Raw genomic sequence first — 22462 nt, 5'->3', positions numbered from 1 at the left:
ATATGTACCTCTGCAAATATGTATTTGTTTCAAATCTAGATTTGTGTGTAAGTTGACAGGAGGAGTGGACTTTCTGCAGGCTGTAAAATGACATCAATCTGACTCACAGTTCAGTTTGCCAATCAAGCGGAGGAATGGAAGTTTGACCAATTAGAAGCTGAGAGAGAGGTAGGGTCAGTGATGCTAGAACACACCCACATTCTAAACACATAAAAGCAGACAGTCAGGACACATAGAGATTCAAAATCCATCTGCCGCTGGAAGCCCTGCCGGAAAAATCCATACTTACCTCCATCAACCTCCAGAGAGCCAAACTAGAGACTTCAATCTATCCAGAACTAAGAGACCAGACCAGAGAGACCCAGACCAGCAGAGAGAGTGACCCAGATCACTGTGAAGTGCAGAGGCCAGACCAGACCAGACCAGAGCCCAGTCCAAAACCCTGACCAGATCCATGGCGAGGCCCATTTCACTCAAGAATATAGTGTGAGTACATAGCAAACTGTGTAGAACCAAGCTTTTAGTTTAAATTCATCTAATTCAATCTATTTAACCTAAGTAGAACTGCTTGATAGCTCCAAATCTGTCACCTGTCATTCTAGCTGCAAAAATTTGTCACTTGTCATTTTGAAAAAGTGTGCGTTTAAAATTTACAAAACCAAAAACGACCTTTACTAAATTACTCATATCTCCGCAACCGTTTGGGCTAGAGACTTGCAATAACTTTCATTTGGAAGCTGAGATCCCAGGCTTTTCTAGGACCCCAAAACGGTAGAGATAGTCCTTGCGGTTCCTTTGTAATAGCGCTCGGCGCATCCGCGAATTTTACCGCGATTTGCAATTTCTTCACATGTAAAAACTGCTGCTGTTTGCTTTCCATTGGCCAGAAATTCGTTTAACCTGCTAACTATCCCTGCATCATTGCTAGTGTGAGCCTGGACTAATATTAACTAGATACCACTCACCCTGAACCTCTGTAAGGGAATTAAAAGCGTTTAGCATATTTCTCATCCATTGCTAGCACATATCAAAGCATTTGGGCCTGTGTTTTCAAAACTCCTATCTGTTTTCTGTTGTCTAAGCTTGCTGGATTGAACTGATTACATTGATTGCATTTCTGAGAACTGTGTGCTTTCCTCCCATTCCCTTGCATTGCATAAAGAGGGGGGGAGTGAATAGCCAGAGGAAAGTGATTACATTGTTGGGTTGAAATCATATTGAGTATTTTCTATACTGCATTTCATTCATTCAACCTTGCATTTCCTTGAACCCTATAAAGCATTCTCTACCACATTATACTTCCGTACCTATTTACCAGTGTGTTACCTTATCCATTCATGTCAACTCATTAGTGATTATAAGAAGTGTGCTAGTGCCAGATTCTCCGTTGTTGATCTTTATCATATCAGATTAAGTGTGCTATTCAATTATTAATTTATTATAAAGTGTGATATCTATATTTTAATTTATCAAATAAACCTTTTTAACTTGCAAAACAGAACTACTTCTTGGCTCAGTGGGGTCAGGGGGATTCCAAGAGAGGGGTGTTATATAAGGGTAGTCATCCAGAACGCATGAACTGGACCTAAAGATATATCAATAAGGGTTTTCATTCAGTATTATAGACTAGGCGTTGACTTAGCTGTAGTGTTGAATTGAATCCTCTTACAGCGTAACTGATACCCAGGTAGAGCAGAGGGAAGCCCAAGGAAGCCAATGCTGCAACTGGTGACTCTTTGGGCCTCATTACACGGAAGGCGGTAAGGGTTAACGGTCACCGGTAATGGTACATGTGACCGTTAACCCTTACCGGCTTACTACGAGGTCCCTTTGCGGGACCCGACATTAATGGCTGGTGTAGAACAGCCGTTAAAGTAGGGACCCGCAAAGGGATCAGGGTGCTAATTATGGTAACCGCAATTTGCGGTACCGTAATTAGCACCTTCCCCATTCCCATTATGCCCTATGGGGCAGAAATGGGAATGGGGAAGGGAATGGAGGAAGGGGGAATTACCGCCCCGCCAACCTTGGAATAGGGCAGTAATTACCCTTTCCTCCAAGGCGGTGCCGGTAATTTACTGGCATGGACCAAGGTGCTAACAGCACCTTGGTCCACCGCCTACCGTGTATGAGGCCCTTTGTCTTGTTGGGGTAGAAATTACAGAGGTAGACCTTGCTGAAAGGCTGCCATCTAGTGGTCGATTAAGAGCATTAGCCGAAGCCCCACCTGAAGCTGAGATTTGCGATTTTAGCCAGAGGATCTGTTGTACACATGTATCTTTAGTGTGTGAATATGCAGCATGAATAACACGTGAAAACGAAATAGGGTGCCACCGTAGACCCCTTTGAAGGATGGCTTAGATACATATGCAGACTGGGTGAATATTTAAAAAGTGATGCAGGAGTTCATCCGGGCTACAGTGCCTGTCACAGCATGCATTCTGTTGTTCCCTAAACCATCCATGCGAAGAACACAACTGAAGACAAGTGCCTGACCAAGCAGGCACGTCATTTCTCTATTCCTTAAAATGAATCTGTTGACATCGGTATGATGTGCTGAGTTGGGAAATAATACCTGTTATGGCACCAAGAAACCATTCATTACTGATTTGTACTGTAGCAGTATTTACTTTCTTCTTAATGCTCTTTGGTAAAACAGCTTAGTGGGTTAACTATGCTGCAAATATCTGTTGCATCTACTACGTAACAGGTTCTAATGTGGGTAAGAATAGCCAGGGAGACTCTGCTCTGAGCTCTTCTGAAGTTGATGAAATCGGTTAGATTCAGTTCCAAGAAAGGCCTAATGTTGTACCAAGAAAATATGCATGTTGTGCGTGCGTCCTATTTCTTCTGCATGATATTTCACACTGCAAGGCACACAAGGTAAAACTTAAAACACTACGCACAGTACTTGGGGTGACCTTTGGACATCAGTCCCTTATGTGTCCAGAAGGCCTTGGTGAGCTGCAGAACCCCTCACCAGCCAATGAGTGCCACAGCACATGGTGCATAATCCCTGTGTGACGGCACGCTTAGTATAAGCCAGTGCTCCGCTTGAGCTCGAATACCCCCTACACTACACCAGAGGCACTACATTGACCAGCTTTGAGCATAGAAACAGTACTGTCTTTGAGCGATCAAGGGTACTGAGCTCCTTCCACGAAATACAAACTTTCAAGTAGAACCCCCACATACCATCCTGGCACTGCAAGGAGAACCCCCACATAGTATGCCAGCACTGCAAGGAGAACCCCCACATAATATGCCAGCACTGCAAGGAGAACCCCCACATAGTATGCCGGCACTGCAAGGAGAACCCCCACATAGTATGCCGGCAAAAGGAAAATAATGTGCATGATAGATTGTCTGCTGATATGTTAATGGTCATTGATGTGAATACAAATGTGAGAGAGATTCCATTTGATGCAAATACAAACTTGAACTTGCCAAGACTCAATATTTTGATGGTACTGAGCTCTTAATAGAGGCCAATGAGTTCTACACGAGGCAGAGCAAGGCACACAAACACGTCCGGTCCTTTGATAAACCACTATTCGGTCTTAAGGTGATGACCATGAACATTAAATTAGCTGGAAATGAGAAGTAGAGAATGCCAACTAAGATGCATTGCCTCAGAGGTAGAACAACGTTTTGTTCATGGCCAAAGCAAGTTGCTAAACTGCACAGAGTTGCTCGTTCCCATCTCTTCTCCACTAAAGACCAATGCACATTCTATGGAGATTGGGGGAGTTTGATGTCAGGGGTCAGAACTGTGTGCATGTGCTCTTTAACCAGGGACAGTTGTCAGCAAACAAACAACATAGAGACATTAAACAATGAAATATGTGTTGACTTTGATGGAGCACTTTTTGTTTTTTTTTTACCCACCACTAGCCACATTTTTAAGACGTCCTCTTTTTTGAGGGTGTCACCTGATTGTGTCTTAATCCAACTCTCCCAGCAAGCAGGAGGCCACTCAGTGAAATCACCCTCTACCTCCAATGAAATGACACTGTCCTTTGGTTAAAATGGGATTCCGATAATCTCCACCGAAAACCGTTTAGTTTTAATCTGTTTAATGTAAGAAGGGAAATACTGTATCCATGACATTAACATGCTGTGCATATGCATTGAGTAGGGCCAACCCCTAACCTGCCCTTATTAGTACTTTACTTCACACTGGAAAACGTATTGGACAGGAAATGCAGATATAGCTACTCAATGAAACTATTGAGTGGACAAAAGAGCAGGGGCCATAACAACCTGGCAAGTAGCTTGATGAAGGTGTAGAGGAGGAGCCAAGTACCCCCACCTCAATCATCCTGCCCATATTACCTATACATCGGAAGCCAGAGTATGTTACGTACACAGAGCAGTTGAATCGACAAAGAGCAGAATATGGACTCGGTCCAGTACCAGTGAAAGTGCCAGTATCTAAGAGAATTTGGGAGCCAAGGTACCCATTGAGGAAACCATATCTGCATAGAACAAAATATGATGGCCATTTGAATGAAATCCCTGAAGAAGCAGAGCCAATAAGTGGCAAAGATGATTGTTAACATCATTTATCATTGCCAGTATGTGTTACATGAATCTGAGATGACGTACAAAGAAGAGATGCAGTGACCAGAGAATATAGATACTCTATAAGGCATCAAGAAAGTATCAAGGATAAGTGACATCTTGGGATCAAGTTATTTTACACGTGTACAGATGCAGAAGAAATGCAAGCTAGCTTTAAGCTTATAGTGAATAGACTGCGGCAATCACCAATGTATACATATATAGGAATGAGAGAATTATGGATGTTGCCACTAAATGTATTATAGCAGTTTGGACAGTAGCAAAAAGGCCTAATTTCAGTGTGTCGCAGTTAAAAAGCAAATTGAATTACAAGTGAAATTCAGCAGGTGATGTTGTACCAGCCAAGATGCCAAGGTCTTATCAAAACTGGAGTGAACTGACTTTGGATACAAAATCGTGTGAAAGAACAAAACTCCTCTTTCAAAAGACATGAACATAACAAGGAAGACGTCAGTGGGCCATTAAAAATAATATTAAATGCACTAAAAGGCTCAATTTCATGGGCTCTAGTCACATGGAAGCATGAAGTTGGACGAACGAGATGGTCACACCTACGCATGGAGGCAGACTGTGCTTCTCACTCGCTAACTGTCTCAGCGCTAAGAACACTCTCAAGGGCGAGCTCCAAAGGCCTAATTGACAGTAGACCACTGAGGTGATGATGGATTGATATGCTAATTGGTGGGAAGCTAAAGTTAAGGCGACCTCACCAGCACCTGGATGGCCAGCCTGTTTGCTGCTAACATGAGTGGACAATTACTGAAGGAGCGTAGAGTGCCAACCAATTGTAGTGTACCTGCGTATTTAGGGGTCCTATAGTTGTGTAAACCAATGGGATGTTGTGTATTTATTGACGTTCATAGTGGTCATTTTTAGAGGAGGGCTTAGTTGCCCCACCTAATGTTAAGTAACCAATCACATAATCACACTTTTTTTTACTAGTATGGATTATAGACGTACACTAAGAGCTAATAGCCCATGCTTATAGGTTTTTGTAGTTTGCCACGTAGGATGACGTTAGTACACATGTGGTTTAGACGTCATTGATGACACATATTGCTTATAAAAGCTCTGTTTTTTCTTAAAGTTTTTTGAGTTTGAAGATCGAGAGATTGTGTTGATGTTCTTTATGCTCCCTGTTTTAGAAAATGGAGTCGGCTCTATTATTGATGTATGAGTAAGGTCTCCATCCCCATCCATCTAAAGGGTAATTTCTACTCATCGAAGGGGCTGGACTATCCAGTTCAAAGGCGCAGAGTTGCAGAAGGTGCTGAAAATGCAGGAGGGCACATACATTAAACAGAATACAGAAAAGGGGTGCATTCAAATGAGTTTGACACATCTGGCTCCACGCAGGTCCCTGCACTCTCCTGAATGCAGAGGTTGTACAATGAACTGTGCAAACCCCAGTTGCAACTACCAAGGAACACTGAGAACCTCTTAAAATGTACAGTAGAGAAGGGCCTGGGGAATGGAGAGCTGGCTGAATAGGTCAAGTAGCAAAGTGCATGTAGGTTTGCTGGCAGGGGTCACTTACCTACTGTATTCTCAAAGAAGAAAGGGAAGGAAAAGTTAATGCCTCCAACACCAGCCATTTAGGCCATTCAAAGCAGCACCCCTGCAACTTCACAGATAATTCCTAGCACTCCTGGGACTGTCTTGGCTTCATGCTTTTGTCTGTCATCCTTTTAATGCACTCCCAGCCTCCCCTCAACACCATGGCTATTAGACCCACTGGCACCAATGGAACCCCTTGCCTTGACAGCATCACTCATGCCAGTATGGGGGAGGAAAGGGGGGTTGGGGACTGAAGTCCCCCGACTTATTAGAAATCCCACCAGCGTGGAGAAGGTGGGGCTCGACGTTCAACAGGTGATATTTTGGCATTTTGGGGGTCACACAAAATCAGCCAAAATAAATCTGTCTTTTTTGTGTTGGGATGCAGAAATACAGAAATATCACATAGAAGCAACCACCAGTCCCCCTGTGCAATCCGTGCCGTATGCTGCAATAAAACAGTGCAAGTCCCTAGTATTTTCTGCTGCCAGAATCATACTGCTCGGATGTAATCCCAGCACTGTTTCCATTTCCTATAAAACTACTCATCGGAGAAAGACTGCACACCTATTGTCTAAGCATTGTCTGCTCCGAGTGGGAGAAAAGCGGCATTGCTTATCATAAGGTCAACAATTCCTAGGCCAAATTGTGTTCCTCTGTCCAAAGTAATGAAGATCAACATTTTACACATTTGAGGGTTGTTGAAATAAAGTGAAGTGGTATGTGTCATTGGCAGGCATGAACACAATGACATATCTGTTAATGCTAACAGATGCATCAGTGTTCAGTATCTATCATGTAGAATGGAGATTTTCAACATTTTAAACACCATACAAGGATATAATTTCCAGGAAATACGTTCTGTTTCCAACTAGCACAATATCACTGAATCACTGAGAAAAGATAAGATAGTAGAGTTCATTCTTACCATGGTAGAGGTGTTTACATTTCAGTAGACATATGATATGATATGATATGATAGGTTATTTATAACGCGCTTAAATACCCAGAGGTTTATAAGCGTGGACCCGGGGATCAAACCTGCATTGCTCCGTGTCGTTTTGCCTCCAAGGCGAACACGTTGCCGCTGAGCTATCCTCCCGAGAAAATAGAGAGGATCATCCCCAGTATGAGCTCTTGCAGCCTAGAACATACCTGACCACAAAAGCAAATGGAACATCACAGCACAGTACTTTCCAATATCATACACAAGTGATGGTATGCATGACATACCTTTATGAAGTGAATCAAAGATGCATTCATTTTACTTAGCATCTGCACCGGAAGAATACAGTGATACCAATGCAAAGCAGCCACAGCAATATAGCTCATGTCAAACCTGTAGCATGATATGCCCTGACCATCACTGCACGTACCGGGATGCGTGGACACAGTTGTACTGTTTCACAAACACATCAGACTACCTTGTGATCCCCATCCTTCCATGCATCTGGAACTGTTATACATTTTCTAGGGCCCACTTTCATTGTTGTGCACGTCACCCCATGGTGTCTTAGCTCTGTACTCTCCAGTATAGCAAAATTACTTAAGTGAAAGGCCAGACATGAGGGGCAAGTGGAATGAACTGTTTGTGACTGGCTGATCTATTAAAGAGATCCAACAATGGGTTTTAACCCTAAGGGATTTCACTCGTGAGGCCTGCTGTCTTTTAGTGCACTCACAGAAGAGGACAATTGAATATCAGGAGGCGTAAGTGTTCTAGGGTGTTCTATGGGGCTTAGGGCCTGGACTGTATATGAAAACTCCAACTCCTTGCACAGTTCTAAACAGTAACATTCCATTTCACTGTCCTTTACTGTGCTTTTAGATGCCTGTGTGCGATAATGTTTCCCTTTTGTTAGGTGAATGATGAAATACATGCATTGTGTTATAGCTGAAATCTTGTTTGTACTCGGTTGATGAGATTCACATAACAGAGTACTATACTGTGCTCTGCAGGATATGGGTTGGAAACACCACATGTACATAAGTCAGACTTTTTGCCCGCAAACAAACCTACATCTTCTTGTTACACTATCTCTTTTTCAGGTGCCTTCACATGTTTGATGGTTGAGTATAGTCTTATGCAGCAGATAATGTTCTTTCTGTGATGGGGACAAACAAATGTGCATGAACTGTTAATCTCAGAGGTACAATGAGGGATGTAACATGAGATGGAAACCAGGACTTTACTTTGTGTGCAGTGTCTATGAAGAGTACAGCTATTGTGTGCTTAGAGATGTCCTTGGCTCACATCTAGGATATGTTGGTTGATAGTTCAGGCCTTCTCCTGAGTCTGCATCATTAGTTGATTTATTACTGAATATGTCCAGCACTCCCACCACAATAAAGAGGCTGAAGTGCAAATAATAACAGAAAGGGTAAAGGTAATATAGAGCACACCTGTGCAGTAGCACCTTTGAGTGTTCTTTTGCACAGAATGGGATTATCATGATAGATTATCTCAACTCAAGAAATCCAACGGTTTTGAAGAAGGACCTGCCTGTTTTTGGTAAGACATATTTGATTTAACCTTGAGTTACTTACAGCCTTTTTAACTTTAGCTGAACCAAGCTATTTTTTCTCCTTAAAGCCAAAGCTCTAAAGGAAAACCTTTTTGAATACTTTTTCCTTTCTTTTTTTCCCGTTCTTTTCTCTTCCCTACAGCCTTATGTAAAAGACCAAATATTGAAGTCTGATTTAACAGAAGGGATCAGCATATACATTTTTGACTCAAGATGTTATTTTAAGAAAATTTTAAGCAAACCGTTATACCTAATGGGTGAGTCACCATCATTCAAAATAACTTTAACAAACAAAGAAAATAGCACTTTGTTATTTTATTATAAAATAGCAGATAAGGGAAACACTAATTTTAAACCTGTTTCCTTTCTTCTTTTTCTTCTTTTGAGAGAACAACAATTAATTCTTGATCTGTACCTGTGTGAAAGATACAATGAATTCAATCTATTTCTGAAAACAAGAGTTAAAACCACAAATATACTAGTGTGAAGATAACACTTTGCCAATAAATTTGATTTGATTCACCAATGTTGACTCAGCATAAGTATCCATTCATTTGATGATTTAAGGAGCTGGCGCATTTGAGTGACTTTTCTCATATACCAACCATTTAAGCATTTATCTTGTGTAGTAGCCACACATTTTTATGGGAAAACTCATGCTGACAACTTCGCAACTTTTATGAAGCAGAAATAACTCATTTACCTTTACTATCACAATTGACGTCGCCAAGGTTGAGCTTAGGTTGACTACAAGCAGGTGTTTTCTACATTTATTGTAAGTTTATATCAAAGCCTATCAGAAGGGGGTGGGACTAAGACCGGAGACAGGGGCGTGGCCCCTTGTCAAAATGTAACATGAGATAAAGGGGTGCTCCTTGTACTACTGGCATTTAATGTTAGAACAACGTTTCAAACACTACTGTTTTTACCACGTTTCTAATTATAACTCATACAGTATTTACTCATTCAGTATTATAACACTGAATGCAGTAAAAATAGCTTAGTCAACTAGCCTAAAAATGTTACTCCCATTTTTACCTCCACTCAAACGCTATAAGTACTGTAAACATTTGCTGGAAAACCTAGATTTTTTTGTTTCTTAATTTGAAGCAATTCACAGGTGCCTCACTTCAATAAAGGAAAAAAAGAAGCAGGTGGACTCTGTCAGATGGCCACCTTTTCACATCCTTTTCCATATAATGCATTATTGACCCTAAAGCTCATTATTGTTTTGGTAGACACCTTAACAGTATGATGTACTACAGTACCCAGTTTTGTCTCAATCATCAAAACAATGGAGGAAAACGATCTTTGAAAAAGCAAAAAACGGTACGTTCATATTTTCAGAAATAGCACACACAGTAGATCCCAACATCCCACAAATGACCCAGTAATTAGAGTACGCTTTACCAGTAAATAGCATCTGTAGTTATCGGCAGTGAAAATGTGCTGAACTCATAGTGAGCCCTGAGAATGTGGTATCAAGTGAAAACGTTGGAGCAGTCACACCTCATTTCACACATGCAGCTAATTAACACCACATTACAAACATGCTGCTATAAACAAACGACATTTTAAAATGGCGACATTTCTTCTTACATTAAGTAAACTCTGGCATTTCATCATTTCAACAAACGCATACAAGTATGAATAATGTGTAGTAATCACTACTCCACATTGTGGCAGGGTTGTGTAGGCTGAGGTCAACCGATATTAATATGTCTGCTGAATCAGCTTATCTCACACATTACAGTGCGAAGGGGCGACGCACAGAAGAGTAAACGATGAATGCAAAATGGCCAAGAGAGGCAACATAGTACAGAGGTGTCAAATACATTGCCAGCATTATCTCATCTCTTTCATTTACAAAACAGCAATCCTGCATTTTGACACCGGTATTCCATTTCTGGCCTACATAATGGATAAATAACATTTTTGGGAGTTCTTGGGAAATGCTGCTTGAGTGGGATGTGGGGGAAAAGACAAGGTGGGAAAGAGGGGTGTAGTTAATGGTAACGGAATTTCGTATCTCTGCCAACCACTGAACATTAAAGAGAATATTATGCTCAGAACAATCGATCTATGCATTGACTGTAATGGAAAGCTAAGGACCTTAAGCCCTTATTTTCTCCTCTATGTCTACAGCCCGGAAGGCAGCCCCCACAAACAACGATCACCTGGACATGCATCAACACAGTTTCTGGAGCTTTTTGCTTGAAGCCGAATGGGTCAGATGATCAGTACACAGCAAAGGTTTAGAAGGTGTTGCGGCAGAGGTAAAGCAAGCACTAGGAGTATTTGAATTCCCGTGAAGATATTTTTTTATTAACTTGTCATTCTGCCCAACACCTCACCTAAACTTGCTGTGACTCATTTCACAGATTAACATAATAGGGGCAAAGCATGCATATTCAGAATCAGGAATAATGCAAAACGACTGTAAAGGTATTTGTGTCTAAAAGAAGAATCCAGTGGGAACCTCCAGAAAATCATTTCTGGAACATTCACACTGTCATCTGTAGCTCAATTTGCTGGTTTACAAATATCTGGGAGTGCAACGTGCCCCTGGAAGGTCAGTGAGGCTGGTTTAGGTTTGGTGAAATGAGCTTGACATTTCTCTGAACTTAGAACACCATAGATTTGATAGTGATATAAGCATTACCAATTCATAACGCCACATTAGCTGTGGATGCTTGGAAGCCAGGAATTAAATCACTGTGCTAAACAAGTAATCCACCTTCTAGATGTTTTCCCCCCATTAATGAGAAGTCATAATGATACCAGCGACATCTAAATTGTGCAAAACCTTGTTGTGGCTGCACTGTTGGCATGGGGTCAGGACCTGATGGAATAAGAGGGAACAGGATGTGATGTGGGTGGGAGTTTGAACCAGGGAACTATAGAATAAAGGTTCCATGCTATAATGTCCCTGCAAACATTTCTCCTGACAAAAAAGTCCCTGTTGTTTTGCTGAGACATTATTACATTGAACAACATATTCTTTTGTTACAAGGGGTGCAGGGGACATCCCTGCAACCCGTCCCCATACATAATGTCACCATATATAATGACGCCAATGGCTTTTCCCGGAGACATTATGTATGGGGACATTATTACCTGATGCCAGAATAAAGACATGTTGACCGTTGTTACCGGACCGGCAAGCTTATAATGAGGACCATTGACATAATAGCGAGAATGGAACCATGTTCCCATCATTGTTTAAGGAACTGGGAAAGTTGAAGTACAAATAAACACAACTGCACATTGATCCGACCATCCCTCTGGAAGCCCAACACTATCGGGCATACAAGTGAGCATACAATGATAAATTGAAGAAAAACTGCACAAGCTATTAGAGCATTATATTATAGATCCTGTGACAGGATGTACTCCCTGGGTGCCTCCCATCGTACCACTACCTAAAAATGGTTCAGACAACATCAGACTCTGTGTGGATAGGGGAAGACCCAATCAGGTGATCATGAGGGAGAGGCATCAGGCCCCCCACAGGACAGACATGATACATGTATTCAACGGGGCACAAGTCTTTTCAAAATAAGACCGAAATAAGGGCTTTCTTAAGTTTGAGTTGAGCATGGGATGAAGATACATCACCACCTTCATGACACACCTGGGTTTGTACTGACATAAGAGACTCCATTTGGTGTGTCATCGGCAGCCGAGATTTTTCAGGTTGAGATCCACAATGTCATCAAGCACGCCCCAACATTCTAAACTACAGTGATGACATTTTAGTTTTCAACAAGGACACAAACAACACAGCAACATCCTAGCTAGAATGTGCATAGCACTGTAAGCGGCTCACGTCATGCTTAACAAGGACAAATGTGAATTCTGAAAAGGCACTCTCTGATTTTCAGGCACATCCTCTCTGCGTATGGAACGACACCAGACCTGGAGAAGGTGGCTGCTTTAAACAAAACACCTACACCCTTGAATGTATCTGAGCTGTGGTCATTCCTAGGACTCACCAGCTATTGCACCAGATATACAAAAGACTTTGCAATGATCAACAAGCCTTTGAGAGTGCTCACAAAAAAATCATACCTCTTTCCAGTGGTCCAAGGAATGTCAGGAGGCATTTGAACTCATCTGTCAGAGAATCTCCTCAGCCGACAAGATGGCATATTTTGACATGGCAAGGTGCACAGAACTGACAGTAGAAGCCAGCCCGTTGGGGATTGGGGCCATCCTAGCACAGGTCGATGAAGACTCATTGCAAAGAAGGCACACCATCTCATATGTTAGTAGGAGCCTGTCCAAAACAGGGCAAGCATACTCACAAGTCAGAGAACAGCGTTTAGCAGTGTCTGGGCTTTTGAACCTTTCCATCTGTTCTTATATGGCAAGTAATTTACCATCATAACTGATCATCAGGCCCTACTCTTCCTATATGGAAATACACTGTTGAGGAAGCCTCCTAAAATAGTGAGATGGGGATAGGACTGTAAGACTACGCAGTCAATATAATCCGTCTTCCAGGAAAGGAAAATGCTGCTGACTTCTTTTCAAGACACCCCCTAGAAACGGTGATCCCTGAACCATCTATAGTTGATCAATATATATCCATTTTGTTGTGCACCAGGTGATGCCAAATGTTGTGGGTAGCCTGAAAATGCTACACGAGTCAAAACAAGATTAAGATCTTTAAATCATTCCAGAGTGTCTGAAGACAGGGCGGTGGAAACATGCCAAGATGTTGGGAGAGGCAGCATCAAAAAGACATTCAGATTGACATCAAGAGCTTGTTATTGGTAAAAGAAGAACTTGCTTTATCAGAAGATGGCCTGTTATTAAAAAGGAACAATACTGCTCATTTCAGCTACACTGAGATGGCATGTGTTTGAGCTGGCGCATGAAGGACATAGAGGCATCATATCAACCAAATGATAACTATGACAGAAAGTGTGGTTCCCACAGCTAGCTGGTCAGGGGGAAGAAATTCTGAAAATGTGTTGTACCTGCTGTGTGATAACACTGCACACATGCCCGGAGCATCTCCAAATGACACAGCTGGTGGAGAGGGTCTGGCATGAAATAGCAATTAACTTCTTCGGTCCAATGGATGGTGGAGAGCATATATTGGTAGCCTTGGATGTATATTCACTATTCCCTAAGGCACAGCTGGTGGTGTCCACCACGGCTAACCCCGTCAGCCCCACCCTGGACAAGATGTTCATGGCATATGGTATTCCCTGTGTAGTCAATCAGGCAATGGACCTCCGTTCACCAGCCAAGACTTCAGAACATTTGCTGAATACATGGGGTTTAGGCATCAACGAGTTACCCTCTTATGGCCTCAGGCCAACGTGATCATGCAAAGATTCATAGTAAATATGAAGTGAGATCTACAGAATGCAAACCTGACTAGTAAGCCATTCAAGCAGTTAGAACGGCAGAGAAGTCTACATCAGAAGTAATGTTTGGGCACAACATAAAAAACAGGATACCCCACCTCCTGAAGCATAAGGAGGCTTATCAGGAAGATGAAATGATGAGGGTTTGAGATGAACACGCAAAAGAGAAGATGAAGGCATGTGCTGACACCAAATGTCAAGCACAAGAATCTGGCCTGGCAGTGGATGCTGTGGAGATAGTTTGTCAAACCAAAACACATGGCATACCCCAGCATTTTAAGACTGACTCTTTGCTGATCATTCAGAAGAAAGGATCCATGGTAACAGCAGAATATTGAAGTTGTTAGGTGACCCAAAACTCTTGAAGCGGTACGGAGGCATCCGAGTCACATTGAAGTGGACCCTGGTGAATCAGATGCCTCATACCAAGATAATGGGGAAGAGTCAGAGTGTGATGCCAGGGAGACACAGGAATCGAGATCACAGGGTCCAGAAGAAGTCAATCGACTAGAGCGACCTTAACGGGTGAGGACCCAACCCCACAGACTCATTGAAGAAATGGGATAATGAGGATTTGTAGTTTAAAAAGGGCAGAGGTTGTAGTGTCTGCACGGTCTGCTGTGTTAGGTGCAAGGGGGTGGGACCTGTGGAAAGGGGAGGGACCTGAGAGAAGAGGAGAGAATGGGATGGGACATGGGTAGGGGTGGGAGTTCTAAAGATGTGTTCACCTTGGCTCTGTGTCTGTGCCTTCTTGCGGTGGGAAAGGGACCATGTGGGATAGGGCCGAATCCAGCGGAGGACCCGTGAACTCTACCATAAGCATATACAAGAGTGAAGGTTGGGTGGGTAGATTTGATTGTTGTGTTCAAAGTCAGAAATGGCATTCGAAAATAAAGGTAGGCACATCATGAAAGACCCACTTCTTTAGCCTCATGAAAAGCAGGGAACATTTGTTTTAAAGCTAATAGGTCCATGTGCCAAGAGGCACACTTTAGGATCAACTGGTTTGTACATTTCGTAGCCAATAGCAAGATTTAAGTCCCAATGAGAAACTGCATTTCTCTTTGGAGGATAGAGTTAAAATAAGACATCTAGAATATGTCTGACCCATTTCAATATTTGGTTTTAAGTGTTGATTTAGTATCAATTCATGGTGCCAAAAATATGGTATTTAGTTTAGAGGAGAGGGGAACAATGTCAGATAAATGCACTGCTGTAGATAGCCTGTAACCCTCCTGTTGCATTATCCCGGGATGGCGATGTTTTGGAAGCACTGACATGCACCTTGCAGAGGCATATTGTACTTTTCATATTGGCTGCTATTGGTGTTACCAACTTTCTTGAAAGGCTGCCTGCTGTTTCCGTGTCCCAATTTAATTGGGCATAGGATGCTTTATTAGGTGGGAGCTATGACGATATTCATTCTAATTAGCAGTCCCATCTGCAGCCTAGGAAAGTCTGCTCTGAACTAAGCTCTCCATGTGCCGGTTTTGACCTACTGAAAGTGTAGCGTTGCTTTAGTACAGAAGGCTGGATGTCGACAAGATGGTGGTCAAAAACATTGCCTGGAAGATCAAGTCAATAAACATTTTCTTTTCTCTGCAAAACACTACACAAATATTTCATTCCAAACCAAGTAGACTGTTAAATGTCGGAAAACAAATATCACAAATCAGGATTACTCAGGAAAGGTTGGTAGAGCAGAAAGCCTGGCAGAGCCAGCCTTATAGCATGTTCATCTCTAAAAGCATGGCACAGTTGTGGCAGGATAAGGCACACCTCTGGCACCACGATTTGTCACTGATTCAGGTTTATCCCTTGTACCTTCGATGCCTACATCAGTATATAATAAAATCATTTAGCATGGTTTCCTAATTAAATGTTTGCTAAGTGAACAACAAGACATATTTGATTGCAGTTTGGTATAATTGTGTTTAATGCCAACAAAAAAACTTTAGATTCTAAAACGTAAAATAAATTGCAAATAACTTGTGTTCTGAAGCCTTCTGACAATACATAAATATATGCAGATGGAGGCAATGAAGGAGAGCTCAGATGAAACTTCAATTTGTAGCTACCAGCACCGTTGCTACCGGACCGGCAAACTACGAGTCCTGCGGGCAGGTGCCTTTCTGCCCGCCAGGTCAGACTTTGCGGGCGGAACGGCACCCGCCTGCAGACCTTCTTGACGGATACACCGCCACCATTTATGAATGGTGCCGGTGCATCCGTCCTCCCCATTCCTATGGGACTCAAATGGAAATGGGGAGTAATATTTTCCGGCGGTAGGCAATGCGCAATTACAGGGACTGCTAGAGCTGTAATGCCCCGGTAGGTCCCCATTGCCGGGCGCCAGAAAAAAAATTACTCTGGCGGCAGCTGTGCCGTTTTTACAAGCACGGCTACCGTCAGACTCATAATGAGGCCCACCGTTCAAGAAACCCTGCCAGGAATTTAAACAATACGTTAAAAGAAGAATGGGGACGACTGTGAGAGTAGTAGTTCTGAAGTCCATAAACCTATGGTCTGAGCTGTGTAGGGTGGGTGAGCTGTAGCCGTTCCTCACATATACAAATGTTTAACGTAAGAGAAATGTCGGTGCTGAAGACTATCAGGGTAATTCATAGAATTTCGCAGAAAAGTGTCGCAAGCGGCTGGCGCAGAGTGTCCGCGTGCGATTGTCTGCTCCAGGCACGTGCGCTAAAACCGATTTCCGCGCACAGCGTATTCATGGATTTTAGGCTCCCAAACCAGCCGTGGCGCAGAGTATCGCAGCGACCCTGCAGCAGCGCCAGTAACGCCCCCAAGAACGCCCTCGCGCAAGGAAAAGCCATCAAAATCGCTAAATCATCGCAAAGGGCTGCGCTAACCCTGGACCAGTTTACAGGGCTGCCAAACAAGGAACGCAAAGCGGGTAACGTGCATATCAGGGGTACGCGTGAAGTTATACACGTGATTAGCCAGGGTACGTGTATTTCAGGGGTGCGCGGGAAGTTCAACACGCGATAGTCCAGGGAACGTGTATTACAGGGGTACGCGGGAAGTTCAACACGCGATAGTCCAGGGAACGTGTATTACAGGGGTACGCGGGATGTTCAACACGCGATTGTCCAGGGAACGTATATTACAGGGGTACGCGGGAAGTCTTACATGCGATTAGCCAGGGCACGTGTAATACAGGGGTACGCGGGAATTATCACACGCGATTTGGCAGGGTACGTGAATTACAGGGGTGCGTGGGAATTATCACACGCCATTTTGCTGGGTACGTGTATTACAGGGGTGCGTGGGAATTATCACACGCGATTAGGCTGGGTGGGTCCTCACAGGTGTTCCCTGTACACCCTCCACGGCCCCTGCAGGCAGCCCACAAAACAGGGGACTACCCTGCACACCTGCTCATGTCCCCCTGCACCCTCACCCCCCAGCCACCAGGGGCACCCAACACCAGGCCCCCACCCATGTCTCCTACCACCCCCACCCCCCAGCAGTGCAGGGGCAGCCTCCACCAGGCCCCCACTCATGTCTCCCACCACCCCCACCCCCCAGCAGTGCAGGGGCATCCTCCACCAGGCCCCCACCCATGTCTCCCACCACCCCCACCCCCCAGCAGTGCAGGGGCAGCCTCCACCAGGCCCCCACTCATGTCTCCCACCACCCCCACCCCCCAGCCACCAGGGGCAGCCTCCACCAGGCCCCCACTCATGCCCGACTCATGTCTCCCACCACCCCCACCCCCCAGCACTGTGGGGCACCTGCCAGCAGGCCCCAACCCATGTCACCCACCACCCCCACCCCCCAGCAGTGCAGGGGCATCCTCCACCAGGCCCACACTCATGTCCCCTATCACCCCCACCCCCCCGCCACCAGGGGCACCCTCCACCAGGCCCCCACTCATGTCTCCCAGCGTGCTACGTGTATTTCAGGGGTGCGCGGGAAGTTCCACTCGCGAATAGCCTGGGCGCGTGTATTTCAGGGGTGCGCGGGAAGTTCCAGACGCAAATAGCCTGGGCGCATGCATTTCAGGGGTGCGCGGGAAGTTTTACACGCGATTTCAGCAGGGTACGTGTATTTCAGGGGTGCGCGGGAATTCTCACACGCGATTTGGCTTGGTACGTGTATTACAGGGGTGCGTGGGAAGTTACACACGCGATTAGGCTGGGTGGGTCCTCACAGGTGTTCCCTGTACACCCTCCACGCCCCCTGCAGGCAGCCCACAAAACAGGGGACTACCCTGCACACCTGCTCATGTCACCCACCACCCCCACCCTCCACCATCCAGGGGCACCGTCCACCAGGCCCCCACTCATGTCTCCCACCACCCCCACCCCCCCAGTCACCAGGGGCAGCCTCCACCAGGCCCCCACTCATGTCTCCCACCACCCCCACCCCCCAGCAGTGCAGGGGCACCCTCCACCAGGCCCCCACCCATGTCTCCCACCACCCCCACCCCCCAGCAGTGCAGGGGCAGCCCCCACCAGGCCCCCACTCATGTCCCCTATCACCCCCACCCCCCCAGTCACCAGGGGCACCCTCCACCAGGCCCCCACTCATGTCTCCCACCACCCCCACCCCCCCAGTCACCAGGGGCACCCTCCACCAGGCCCCCACTCATGTCTCCCACCACCCCCACCCCCCAGCAGTGCAGGGGCAGCCTCCACCAGGCCCCCACTCATGTCCCCTATCACCCCCACCCCCCCAGTCACCAGGGGCACCCTCCACCAGGCCCCCACTCATGTCTCCCACCACCCCTACCCCCCAGTCACCAGGGGCAGCCTCCACCAGGCCCCCACTCATGTCTCCCACCACCCCCACCCCCCAGCAGTGCAGGGGCAGCAGGCAGTCAGGCAGCAGCAGGTGGGAGCGTGCTCGGGATCTGGGGGGCAGTAGTTCGGCCTTCCGGGCAGGAGCGTGGTATTCCGTGTGCGTACGCGTGGGCAGCTTGGTACGGAGTGATTTGGCACGTGAAAATCCTGCACGTCAGCGTGAAAACTGAGGAAAGGCCCTCAGCGCGTAAGCGCGTCTGTGACGTGACCCGCACAGGTGTTTCCCACACAGCACGTGATGACAGAGCACACGTGGAAAGACTGCACGTCAGAGTGTAATCGCGTGTGATTGGTGGAAATGGCCCTACACGCAGAAGTGACAAAGCGTGTGATTGGTGGAAATGGCCCTACACGCAGAAGTGACAAAGCGTGTAATTGGTGGAAATGGCCCTACACGCAGAAGTGACAAAGCATGTAATTGGTGGAAATGGCCCTAGCGCGTACACGCCGCGTAAGTGACGCTGGACGTGTGGGCCTGTATAAAAGGTACGTGTAGAACACGTTTTCCTTGTACGTGCTTTTCGTGGAGAGCGAGTGGGTGAATTCTGTACTTCTTGTCGTTTCACACGCGATTTACTTCACAGCGTTTCAAGTTCGTATTCCCTGTTACCTCTGACAGCTTTTTCTCTTTTTTCTCTTTTACTGGTTTACCTGGGCCTGTTCCCTCAAACAGTGTTCCCTTCTACTGTTGTCCTGTCTCCTCAGACAGCGTACAAATCTTCTTTTGGCGGGGGTGTTGCCAACCAAACGTGCTCCTTTTACACGCTCGTTTACCAGGCAGACGGTGAGTCACGCACGTATCTAACATCTGTGCTTGCCCCGTGTGTAGCCTACCCCTTCAGAGGTCATTCTAGGCTGCGTGTGACACGCATACGTTCATTCTTGTGTTACTGGGTGCCACAGCGTAGTGCAGGTTTTTCTTTCTGCACACGTGGTCTAGGAGGGGTTGCGTGCACGTCATCTCCCTTTTTTGGGCCTCCTGTGCGTTGCGTGACCCATCATCTTTCCCCAGGGGTTACATTCAGCCTTGCTAGAGCACTAGGGTACAATTACCATCTGGTACCCAACCCCTTTGACCCCCAATTGCCCAGGACAATAGTCTACATCCACTCCCATACGCACATTAACATCAGTGCCATGGCTGGGAGGCGAGGATTCCGTAAGGGTGGCAAAGGTGGAAGAGCCACAAGTGGTGGCCCTGGTGGATCCGGTAGGGGACGTGGTCGTAACTTGCAGGGTGAGCCTGTCCCCCCATGTGTGGAGGACCAGTCACGGGCACCCATAATCCCCCCCCCTCCCGTTGAGGCTGATGTGGCTGACACCATCCATGCTCAGCCCTTGTTGGACCAGCCCATTGTGGCACCAGACCTGGCTGACTCCATGGCTGACTTCCAGGTCAGCAGGGCTATGACACGTGCGCTGGTGCACGTTGATGCCATCATGCCACGTGGATCTGGGGCAGCAAGGTCATCTGCTGCACCAAGGAGGCAGGGCAGAGAGGCTGCAGGGGCAGCTGCGGCTCCATCCACCCCAGCCCTCACACACCCAGCCAGGACAGTGTCGGTCCTAGTCCATGCTGCTGACATTCCCCCTGACACCATCACACTAGAGCCAATGCCTGCACCAACTCCCATGCTGAGTGTGCAATCCCACACTCCTGATACAGAGTCCACCAGGGCTCCTGCCCCTAGTGTCCAGAGCGGCACAGGACACTCAGGATCACCACCACCTTCCAAGCGGAAGAGGAAGAGTGCTCGTCCGGCACAGGCTGATGCCCCAGACACGGCTACACAGTCCGGCCCGTCCAGGAAGCCCAGCTTCACGGATGACGAACTGAATGCACTTGTCGAGTATGTGTCCGGACATGACAACGAGATGGTCATTGTTGCAGGATCCAAGACCACACCTGCACAACGCCAGGCACACTGGCAGACCGTTGCGGACATCGTAAGTGCCCTTGGAATCGTGAGGCGCACAGCCAATGATTGCTAAAGCGCTGGAATGACCTAAAGCGCAGGGCAAAGAGTAAGCTGGCCTCAAGTCATGCCGCAACTCTAGTGACTGGAAGTGGGTCTCCAGTAGTAGACACGGAACTCACTCCACATGAGTCAGTCGCTGGGACCTACGTCACGGAGGAACAGATCCAAGGCGTGGGAGATCTGGCTGATTACGAGGCATTGTCCGGTGAGTGCACATGCATGTGTGTGTCATCCATGTGCATGGTGTGTGTGTGTGAGGGCTTCTGTTTGTGTGCCAGGTGAGAGTGTGTGCGCCTGAGTCGTATGGGTCAGCCATGTGCTTCATGCAATACTTCCTGCGCAGCTGCATTTGGCCATAGCAGTATCCCTTCTGCCAACAGTAGACATCTAGCCCAACTGCACGCCAGTTGCCCTTGAAGTGTCACCTTGCCACAACATTGTTGCTTATTTTTCACTGTTCATTCAGTCAGATTGTTTGCATTCCCCCACTTTTACTAGCCATGTCGCTGTCCACTAGTCACATGTCTAACATGGCTATGGTGAAGTGGAGTGACTTTGTTACCTGGATATCATTTGTACACACATGTCCCTGTGCAATTGGACCATTTCAGACTGGCAGCTCCAGGTGAAAAATCTGACCTGTTAGAATTAGAAAAGCAATTACATGCGGGAACTGGACTGAATGAATAGGTGCTGCCCTCCTCTCCATCTTCACTCAATAGCAATGGTACATGCCATCTGTGTGATGGCATGTGTGTTTCACCTGGCAATCACAGGCCAATGTGGGATGCCACTGCCAGGCAGCATGCAGAAAATGTGTTCATTTACCATCTTGGTGTCATCAGTGTGTGCCATTTGCCTGCACTTCATACGCAGTGAGGGTGCATGCATGGGAGGGTTTTAGTCATGTGGGACATGTGTCAATCAAGTACTGGTTCTCTTGCTTCTCAGCCCTCATTGTGTGCCATGGTGCTAATGCCTGTTTCCATTTCTTTGTTTTCATGTCTTTGCAGGGGAAGACGCACCTGATACTGCTGGGGTTGTGGAGATGGTGCAGACCCAGGAGGGGTCCGAGGGCCGATCAACCACCAGTGAGGGACGTGGTGTGGTGGTGGGGGAGAACCCACAAGTGCTGCAGGTCGTGCTCTCAAGGGGTGTCTCTGGCTGCACCTCCCCCGAGCTGTACTCAGGTGTTGATTCGGATGAGACCTACGTGCCGTCGCAGGTGAGTGTTCCAGGGAGGGATTCTGTTCTGTCTCACCCACCTGCACCAGGGTCAGAACCCTCCATGGGGATTACAGTGTTGGCAGCTACGCCTTTGGTGGTTACGGATGCAGGGTCACACTCCGCGACATCTGATCCTGTTCCTGGGCCAGCAGATCAGAGGGGGAATGCAGTCCTGCAGCCTCAGGCAGTGCCGGCACAGCAAGGCGCAGTTCGCCTTGCCCCAGACAGGTGTGGTGCCCGCCGACGTGGTGGCCGTACGCCACCTGGCAATACCGCATGGGAGCAATCCATTTACGGTATGGCAACCCAACAGGCTGCATCATCCGAGATGATGGCTCAGGCCATGGATAGGGTGGCCACTTCCATTGTCCCCCCAGAAAGGC

This window comes from Ambystoma mexicanum, chromosome 10 (genome assembly GCF_040938575.1).
Source record: "Ambystoma mexicanum isolate Mex_15411 chromosome 10, UKY_AmexF1_1, whole genome shotgun sequence".
NCBI classification, from domain to species: domain Eukaryota; kingdom Metazoa; phylum Chordata; class Amphibia; order Caudata; family Ambystomatidae; genus Ambystoma; species Ambystoma mexicanum.
Note: the sequence above shows the minus strand (reverse complement) of the source record.